At 45.2% G+C, this 10,443-nt stretch overlaps 1 long non-coding RNA gene across 1 annotated transcript in view; it reads left to right on the top strand.

Moving 5' to 3' along the window:
* The first annotated feature begins 1,113 nt into the window (after nt 1-1,113).
* The window catches only part of LOC128324721 (uncharacterized), a 59,671-nt gene continuing 50,341 nt past the window's right edge, over nt 1,114-10,443 (top strand). Inside the window, exon 1 of the long non-coding RNA XR_008307055.1 lies at nt 1,114-1,281. This is a non-coding gene — a long non-coding RNA (uncharacterized LOC128324721). The remainder of the gene's footprint in view (nt 1,282-10,443) is intronic.

Raw genomic sequence — 10,443 nt, 5'->3', positions numbered from 1 at the left:
GGCTCGCTGCTACTCCCCCGCTCGCAACTTTCGCTGGCAGCTGCTGTAACAAACGGCAGGAGGTCGAGCGCCAAGGGTTCGAGACCCGCGTAGCCCAAGAGAAGCTCGGCATTCCTAATTCGAACCACCTCCTCAGCGCTTCACATACATTTCCTTAGCAACCTTTAGGACACCCCTGGAAGGTAGGTTGATAATGCCCACAGACGGTGGGGAGAGGCTGAGCCCATCACAAGTGGCATCTGGTGAGTTCATGTCTGAGGTGAGACTGGAACCGAGGACATCCCAGCTAATTGCCCATGATCCAACCACGCTACAATGGATCGCTCATTTATTTGTTCATTTCTTCGGTACTTTCAGTGTCCAAAGCCCTTTGCTATATTTCTCTGATTACGGATCCGGAAAGGACACCAGCTCTCCGCTTAGCCCGTTTCAATAACACCCTGGATTCTTCCCAAGCAAAACTAGCCACAGTGGGGAAAGGTGCTAACCTTACACCATACTGTCCCTGAGGCTAAAAGTAGTCCCGTAGCTGGTCTCGCCGCTGCTGGCATTATTGCCCACGCCTATATGCATATGTACTGGAAAGTAGGTCTCACTGACTTCAATGGGTTTTCCCCTCAAATCTATTGGGTTGCACCCCATCCTACCCATATTGACTAGGAAGTCAGTCTTGCTGAGCACAGTGGGGTTTACTCCGAAGAAAATGCCTACAGGTTGGCATCGCAAACCTATGTTTGTTTTCTCGAATGTAAGTCACACTGCCATCCATGGAATTTACTGGTGGGTATCTGTGCATAGGATTGCGGGCAACTGTGCCGCGCAATCGTCGGCAGGTTTAGTCGGAAGTAAATCCCGTCTCAGGAAAGTGCGGGCAAGATCGCAACTGAAAGTTCATTCCCACTCTCCATATCGTTGTCCGTCAAGCTGATAGCTCTGTCTGCCCCTATTCTCCCCATAACTAAAGGGCTATTAGGGTGGAGCGCAGGCGCTGTAAATGCGATCTGCCTCTCATCGCATCCCCACCCCAAGAGTTTTCTGTCCCACTGCATATTTGCCAAAGTTCCTTTCTTAGCGCCGGCGGCCGCCCCCGCCCCCACAAGTGGATGTGGAGCCTGCAGTTTCTCTTCCGTCAGAAGGGCTCTTTCAGAAAGGGGCCCGATTCTGCAGCTAGTGGAAGTCCTTCAGCTTCAGAAGGAGCAGGCTGAAGGCTGACCAGGCGCAGAAAACCTACACTGGGGGAAGGAGAAAGAAGAGACTCGCTTAGAGCATCCCCAAGCCGAGGTAGAACTTCGAAACATGCAAAACTCAGACAGGCAGGATTCTTGGGGTGGTGGAGAAAAGCACAGCACAGGGCCGCAGAAAAATAGCCCAGTACCTCCTGAATAATACCCTCCCCAACATATTGTCAGTGGGTGGGCAACAACAGTCATAGTATGATGGGAGGTCCTTAGGTATATGGGGCCCCGAGCAATTCCCGCCCCCCCCCGCCCCCCACCTGGGGTGGGCACAATCAGCTGGCTGAGGACCATTATGTTGCAAGTCGAAGCCTTCAGAACTTTGACATCTTTATTGGGAGTGTGGGTGGGTGGGGGAAGCGAAATTTCCCCAAGCACTGGTTTTAGTGCTGTTGTTTTTTGCGCCCGGAGTAACAGCATTTAAGGCCCAATGTCAAAAACGCCGCGGGCCAACTGACGCGTCCAGCTGAATCAAGTGATCACGCTTTATATGGACTGTACCACTTCAGGGTACAGGTGTGTGTATGGGGTGGGGGGATCATATATTCGAATAGTCCACCATGTTAAAATAAGCCCCCCCTCAACAAAATCTCACCCCACACACAAAATTAGCACGTCAAGGAGAAGACTTCAGTATAGCCTTCTTCTAGAAGTTCCTGACATGCTATTTTTCTATGTGCTGGGAGGTTCTCCCTCCTCCCCCCCCCCGCCGCTCCGTAGGTGCCTTTAAATATTGGATGATGACTTCCAGCCCGAAGCCCCGAAAAAGCTCTACCACATGATTCCGCTGAATGCATAAATGGCCTGAGTACTTGCTAGGAATGAAACTTTTGGGCTGATTTTAGTGGGACTGTAATGAGGCTTAGAGCCACGAGCAGCAAGCCAGTTGGAATGAGTTCAACTGAAAGCAATGACAGTACAAAGTGAATGTACTGTGAACGGCTGCTCTGAATGAACGGCACTCTTACACCCATTTCTTTGGAACCAAGTCCTACTTATTTCAATCACACTTACTTCCAAGTAGGTACGCTTAGGACGGCAACCTCTCTTTTGAGACTGGAGCCTTCACTGAGAGAGCTAGTGTTTTGTAGTGACAGACTTTTGGACTTTGGGAAGGTCTGGGTTCAAAATCCCTACTCATTGAGTGACCCTTTGGCAGTCACTGCCTGTTGCCCTGACCTGCTCTGACAGGGTTGTTGTGAGGATAAAGGGGGACTCGTGCATGTTGCCCTGAGCTCTTGGAGGATGGGCAGGATAACCACCTGCACAGGGATTTACTGTTTTCCAGGCAATCTGCTGCATCCTTTAGTGTTGTTGCTAGTGTGTTGTATACTTTATGCTCAGTGGAAGATTAAGAAAACAAAAACCCTTTTACATAGTGGCCCTAAATATATTTATTTGGACTTCAGTAGGTCAAGAACCAGAGGTGTGGCCTTTCTTCCTTATTGTGTGGAAGAAAAAGAGGAAATGGGTGGGTGTAAGTCCAACCAATATTGTCACTAGCAAACATAACTATTGGTTGGATATGAAACATTTAATCCTTGTAAACCTGTTGGATGGCTTGTTACAGACTTAGGGGTGGCCAAGAAAATTTAAACAGAAATAAATTAAATGTTGTGCCATCTCCCTTATGGTGAATGGGAGTGGAAGTCTGAAAAGTGTGGGTGGAAGGACAAGAAATTTTTCATAATAACAGCAGCATATATACAACACCAACACCAACAAATATTTTATACACCACTTTTCAACAAAATTTTCCAAAGCAGTTTACACAGAGGAATAATAAAGAAAGAAAGAAAGAAAGAAAGAAAGAAAGAAAGAAAGAAAGAAAGATGGATCCCTGTCCTCAAAGGGCTTACAATCTAAAAAGAAACATAAGCTAGACACCAGCAACATAAGATAGAAACCAGCAAGAGTCACTGGAGGGGTAATATGCTGGGGGTGAATAGGGTCAGTTGTTCTCCCCCTGCTGAATAAAGAGAATCAACACTTTTAAAAGATGCCTCTTTGCCCAGGTAGCATTATCTCAATGAACATGACAAAAGGTCTGTAAAGAAAGCCAGTAATATTATGCCCATATAACAGGTGGGATGGGGGGAAGACTGAGGGCTGAGGCTTCTTTTTTGCTTAAACGATAAAGAAATAGAATTTCCAAAGGTTGAAACCAGAGATTATGTTCCAAAACTCAAAATTGTGGTTCTGAAGTGCACTAGCACTGAGTTTTGTTATATTTGTTTGCAATCCAGACAACACTGAATCCAATCCTGAAGTTTCACTTTGAAATCTGAAAATAAAATATTGAATATTCACAACGCAGTCTTAACAAAAATTACAGCTGAATTCAAATGCTATAATAAAATCTAGCTCTGTTAACTCATCATCTTTCTGTCTTCACTACTGAGGGATGAAGGTATAGTATTGAAAAAGAAACTGATCTCATAAGTTATGCATGTTGTCAGGTGGGGAGGAGGAAGGGGTTGCAAAAACAGCCCAGCCTTGAACTAGTAAGGGTATTTGTCCAGTGAAACCAAACTTGCTCAGGGCATGAGGAGTGAGTGAAGTCAGCATCAGGTTTTCACCACCAGTATTTGGGTTCCCTTGTGGCTTTGGTACACTGTTTCTTGCTCATCTCCAAATAGCAACATTGATCCTAATGAGCAAGGACCAGCAAAGTGGGACATTTCTTTTATTTCCCTTACACTAAGTTCATGACATGATGTTGAAAGGACTGAAATACATTAGGGAGTCCTTCAGGGCTTTCAGAGTGAAAGGAAAGTTATTAATTTGAACAATGATGGCAGTGCATGCATTTAAATATTAACTATTTACCTGGCACTGACCTGCTGTTATCCAAACCCACAGTTGCACAGAATTGTAGAGCTTTTGGGGGGGGGGTGTTAAACCCCAAATACTGCCTGTTCTTGCCATTTGAATTGTGTCTTTTACATGCAAGAAAAATATGGAATACATTTTGGACAGCAATCCTAAGCATAAGTACATGGAAACAAGTTCCACTGAAAGCAACAGGATTTACTTATGAGTAAACATGATGGAGATTGAGTTGGTCTTATGAATTTGATTAATTCTCAAAGGTTCTAGAATGATGTGCTAATCTCTAGAAGATCCATTCATGGTTAGAACCAGCATCAGAAGAATCATAACTGTGGAATCATTGTTAGAACCATAATTTTAAAAGGAGGTATTGTTTTAAAACTTTCCTAATAATACCAGGGATTCCATTTTTAAATAAGGCACCTAGTCAAAGGTTGAGGTTGTATTTCAGGCTAGAGATCTGCCCACAACCTGCTTAAACTCAAGTATTTGAACAGCCAATATAATCCCTGAGTTCAAACTGGTATTAGGCTGAACTACATGCATGCAAGCATATATAATACTAGCCTGATGTCTTCATTTTTCACTACAAAGCAGTATGGAAAGGGGACCATTTAAAGCAGTGAAGTGGTGGAGGGGAGAGGGGCTGCATAATTCCTCTGGTGGGGGCAGCAAAAGGGTGGGGGAAGGGCTAAGCAACCTTTCTTCCCTGTTCCAAATTGCCCCCTTCAGAAGCTGGTTTTTATTCTCAGAAACAGTTGCCAGGCTTCAGTTGTTTGCATGTTTGCATGTAGTGTATAGTTTTGTCCTCACAGCTTTGAGAAACAAAGGATCTAATGGCGAATCCCACTGCCATCAGTCTTATTTATGGAGGGGCCATGCCTCAGTGGCAGAGCATGTAGTCTGCATACAGAAAGTCCCTGGTTCAATCCCTTGTGTGTTAAAGTATTGCTCGGAGAAGGAAAGTCCCTCTATGCCTAAAGCCTTGGAAAACTGCTTGTCAGCAAGAGTAGCAACCACTTTGGCACGCGCCCCCCCCCCGTGAAAAAAACACCACCCTTTAGTGTTAGAGCCATTTCCCACTGTGCTGATCAGGGCCGGATTAAGCTAGTGCGGGGCCTGTAGCATATGTTATAAAGGGGCCCTGAATTTTAAAAAATGCACATAAATATTAAAACATAAATTATTTACTTGCATAGTAAAGTAATTCAATTTTTTCATTTGCTATATTTTGGAGTATGGGAGACCAAGCCACAAACTCACTTACTACAACAGTGAATATTTATATACTGTTTTTCAATCAAAATTCTCAAGGTGCTTTACATAGAAAAATAAAGAGTGGATAGATGATTCTCTGTCTTCAAAGGGCTCACACTCTAAAAAGAAAAGTGTGGTAGGTACCAGCAACAGCCACTGGACAAATGCTGTGCTGGGCCTTCTCTTAAAAGGCACATTTAGCACAAAAGGGATATTTTATCTAACATGGACCAAATAAAACAGGTAAAGTTTTAACTTTAATTCCCAGTTGGAAGCCGGGCATGCGGGGCCCTCGAAAACGTGGGGCCCGTAGCAAATGCAACATTTGCTACTATGTTAATCTGCCTCTGGTGCTGATCTCTGCACAGTACTGCATTTTTCCAGTGCTGGGAATGCCCTTTAGGGGAGAGAGAGCCCTCTCTTAAGAGTTCTGTGGGGAAAGTGCTGGGAAGGGCTACACTTCCCAGCACTCTCTGCATGCCTTCCAAGATGGTGCAGGGGTCCAGAGGACTAGGTCTGTGTGAGCTGGCTCGGTTAGAGCTGGGCTTGATGTTGAACCAACTCAGCTAGATAGGTTTGGGGTCGAACTGGCCTCAGGCCAGCCTTGGACCAGCCTCCCTAGGTTTTGGGAAGTTCCCCTGCCCCTTTACTGGTAAAGGGGAATCCTCACCAGATTCCCTTTTACCAGTAGAGCTCTGAACTGGTTTGAACCAGTTCAGCGGTTGATCCAGACCGAGTCTGGTTCTTCCGGAGCCAAAAACCAAACTGGCAAAACCAGTTTTGTGCACAACTCTACAGAGGAGGGCTCCATTCCCTTTAAATGAGTCCCTCCTCTAAGCACTGGGCAAAGCACAGGACTGCACATTGGGAGTAGCCACTTTCACATGGTGTCAGGGGAATGAGGCTGAGTATTCAGCTTTGGCCAAAGTGTCACACAGGCTGAATAATCAATAAATTAAAGTAAAAACCTTTGGTTTACTGGACAATATTTGCAAATAAAACCTCTCGTATTTGAGATGAACTAGACTCTACAGTTACTGCAGAGTCTACTATGGTGGTGTCCAGCAGCTCCTATTTCATGGTTACAGTGGATCCATTTCAGTTTGTAACTCCAGAGGATGTGGACAAGCTACTTGGGACACTTCACCTTATTACTTGTTCTCTTGATCCCTTTCCTACATGGCTCATATGATCTAGCTGATCACTGGAGAGGGTCTGGTTAAGATCATTAATGCTTCTCTGAGGGAGTGCAGGATGTCTTCTTGTTTTAAGGAAGCAATGATTAGACCATTGTTGAAGAAACCTGCATTGGATCACTCAGAATTAGGGCTGTCTCTAGCCTCCCATGTTTGGGCAAGGTGATTGAGAGGGTGGTGGTCTCTCAGCTTCAGGCAGTCTTGGAAGAAGCAGATTATCTGGATCCATTTCAAACTGGCTTTCAGGGCTGAATGGGGATTTGGACTCGGGTCTCCCCGGTCCTAGTCCAGCACTCTAACCACTATACCACGCTGGCGCTTAAAGCCATCCAGGTTGTTGGCTGTCACCACATCTTGTGGCAGAGAATTCCATAAGTTGATTATGCATTGTGTGAAAAAGTACTTCCTTTTGTTGGTCATTAATTTCTTGGCAATCAGTTTCATGGGATGACCCCTGATTCTAGTGTTATGCAAGAGGGAGAAAAATTTCTCTCTATCAATTTTCTCCACACCATGCATGATTTTATAGACCTCTATTCTGTCTCCCTTCAGACGTCTTTTTTTCTACAGTAAAAAGCCCCAGGTGCTGCAGCCTTGCTTCATAAGGAAAGTGCTCAAGGCCTCTGACCCTCTTGGTTGCCACCTTCTGCACTTTTCCCAGTTCTACAATGTCCTTCTTAAGGTATGACCAGAACTGTACACAGTACTAGTGTGGCCGCACCATAGTTTTGTAAAAGGGCATTATAATATTAGCAGTTATATTTTAATACCCTTTTCTAATGATCCCTAGCATGGAATTGGCCTTTTTCACAGCTGCCGCACATTGGGTCAATGCTTTCAATGAGCTATCCATCATGACCCCAAGATCCCTCCGGTGGTCAGTCACTGACAGTTCAGATCCCATCAGTGTATATGTGAAGTTGGCTGTTGTTGTTTTTGCCCCAATAAGCATCACTTACTTACATTGAACTGCATTTGCCATTTTGTTGCCCACTCCTCTTGTTTGGAGAGATCCTTTTGAGGTTCCTCACAATCTGTTTTGGATTTCACTACCCTAAATAGTTTGGTGTCATCTGCAAATTTGGCCACCTCTCTGCTTACCCCAACTTCTAGATCATTTATGAACAAGTTAAAGAGCACTGGTTCCAGTACAGATCCCTGAGGGACCCCACTTCTTAAAGGTAAAGTGTGCTGTCAAGTCTATTTTGACTCCTGGCACCCATAGAGCCCTGTGGTTTTCTTTTGGTAGACTACAGGAGGGGTTTACCATTGCCTTCTTCTGCGCAGTATGAGATGATGCCTTTCAGTATCTTCTTATATCGCTGCTGCCTGATATAGTAGCAGTGGGGATTCGAACTGGCAACCTTCTGCTTGTTAGTCAAGCATTTCCCTGCTGTGCCATGAAAGGTGTCCCCCACTTCTTACTTCACTCCATTTAGAGAACTGTCTGTTTACACCTACCCTCTGTTTCCTGTCCTTCAACCAGTTACCAATCCATACATGAACTTGTCCCCTTATCCTATGACTGCTAAATTTTTTCAAGAGTCTTTGGTGAGGAGCTTTGTTGAAAGCTTTTTGGAAGTCCAGGTATACTATGTAAACTGTATCACCTTTATCTACACATCTGTTGACACTCTCAAATCACTCCAAAAGTTGTTTGGTGAAGCAAGATTTACCTTTGCAGAATCCATGCTGGTTCACTCCCAGCAGGGCCTGTTCTTCTATGTGCTTTACAGTTTTATCCCTGACAATGCTTTCCATCAATTTGAGCTAACTGGCTTGTAATTTTCTGCATCTGTTTTTGAAAATCTGTGTTACATTGGCTACTTTCCATTTATCCTGTACAGAGCCGGATTGTAGATTATACATTTTTGTGAGGAGGTTGGCAATTTCACATTTGATTTCTTCTGGACACAAACCTCTCCCTGGTCTCTCAGGTTGAGGCAGTGGCCAGGAGGGCTTTCTATCAGCTTCAGCTGATATGCCAGCTACGTCCATTTCTGGAGATACATTATCTTAAAACAGTGGTGCATATTCTGGTAACATCTAGACTTGATTACTGCAATGTGCTCTGAATTTGGCTGCCTTGTACATAGTCCAGAAACTGCCGCCAGGGGCACACCTAGGTATTTTTGGCATCCTAACCCTAAGGTTAGGATGAAGGGCTTTGGAGGGCCCCCCCCGCTGTGAGCCCCCCCTTTATTTCTTTATTTATACCTGCAGGCATTGCAGCTGTCTTGGGAGGCGACACTCTATAACTCCTACTACACACGCATGCAGACAGAGAAGGCCAGTATGCAGGCCGAGGTAGCCTGCCTGTGCCCGCTGCTACTGCTGTGGGGGCAGTGAGTGAAGTGAAACAGGTGAGCAGCAGTAGGGAAGGGGATATAGCAGTGTGGGCCGGGCAGCAGCGGTGCTGGCATAAATAAAGAAATAAATGAAGTGGTGACGGTGAAGGGGAAATAGCAGCAGGGCATTGGGACTCGGGGGGGGGGGGGCAGGAGCCATGAGGCCACAGACTCCCACCCCATGGTCCATGCCTAAATGTCACAGTGACTGTGGTTGGTACAGAATGCAGCAACCAGGTTGCTCTCCAAGGTTAGCCAAAGAGATCATATTATACCTATTTAAAAATAACTACACTAGCTGCCAATAAGTTTCCAGGCAAAATACAAAGTGCTGATTATTACCTATAAAGTTCTGAATGGCTAGGGTCCAAGATATTTAAGAGAATACATAAGAGCAGCCCTGCTGGATCATGCCCATGGCCCATCTAGTCCAGCATCCTGTTTCACACAGTGGCCCACCAGATGCCACTGGGTGTCTACGGGCAGGAGTTGAGGCCATGCCCTCTCTCCTGTTGCTGTTCCCCTACAACTGGTATTCAGAGGCATCCTGCCTCTGAAGCTGGAGGTGGCATCTAGCCCTCAGACTAGTAGTCGTTGATAGACCTCTCCTCCAGGAAGTTATCCAAACTCTTCTTAAAGCCATCCAGGTTGTTGGCTGTCACCACATCTTGTGGCAGAGAATTCCACAAGTTGATTATATGTGATGTGAAAAAGTACTTCTGTTTTTTGGTCCTAGATTTCCTGGCAATCAATTTCATGGGATGACCCCTGCTTCTAGTGTTATGTGAGAGGGAGAAGAATTTCTCTCTATCCACTTTCTGCACACCATGCATGATTTTATAGACCTCTATCATGTCTCCCTGCAGTTTTCTTTTTTCTAAAGTAAAAAGCCCCAGGTGTTGTAGCCTTGCCTCATAAGAAAGGTGCTCTCGGCCCCTGATCATCTTGGTTGCCCTCTTCTGCACTTTTTCCAGTACTACAATGTCCTTTTTTAGAGGTGGTGACCAGAATTGTATGCAGTATTCCAAGTGAATGGGACCACTGGACTGTACTGCCTATCATCCCTGGACTGTACCGCCCACCACTGCCGGACTGTACCACCTATCACCCCTGACTATTGGCCACTGTGGCTGGGAATGATGGGAGTTGTTGTCCAGCAGCTGGGATCATGCAGCCTTGGTCTAATCTACCTCACAGGCTTGTTGTCAAACTTGTACCACAATCCGTACACTAAGCAATGCTAAGATCGACTCAGAACAGTCTGCTAGCAAGTTTGAAATACTATTATGAATACTTAACAAGCTCAAGGCAAAAGGCAGAGCTCTTGTCTGGTTTCAACCACACCCATAATCCATTTGGTACAAATTTGTCCACAGCAGACAAAATGAGAAACCCCATCCCAACTGTTTGAGGTCACAAAGGGAGAGAGAGCTCACAAGAGCTAACTAGACCTCTCTGTTTTATAAGCAAATATTATAAATAGAGCTCAAAACCATAACCCTATTCCACATCTACTGCACAGAGGTGAGAGGAGCTCAAAGACAACATGAAAGAAGAGATGCTTTCCCCAAGCAA

Source organism: Hemicordylus capensis, chromosome 4, assembly GCF_027244095.1.
Source record: "Hemicordylus capensis ecotype Gifberg chromosome 4, rHemCap1.1.pri, whole genome shotgun sequence".
In the NCBI taxonomy this organism is placed as follows: Eukaryota; Metazoa; Chordata; class Lepidosauria; order Squamata; family Cordylidae; genus Hemicordylus; species Hemicordylus capensis.
This window is presented reverse-complemented; position numbering and strand designations above follow the sequence as displayed.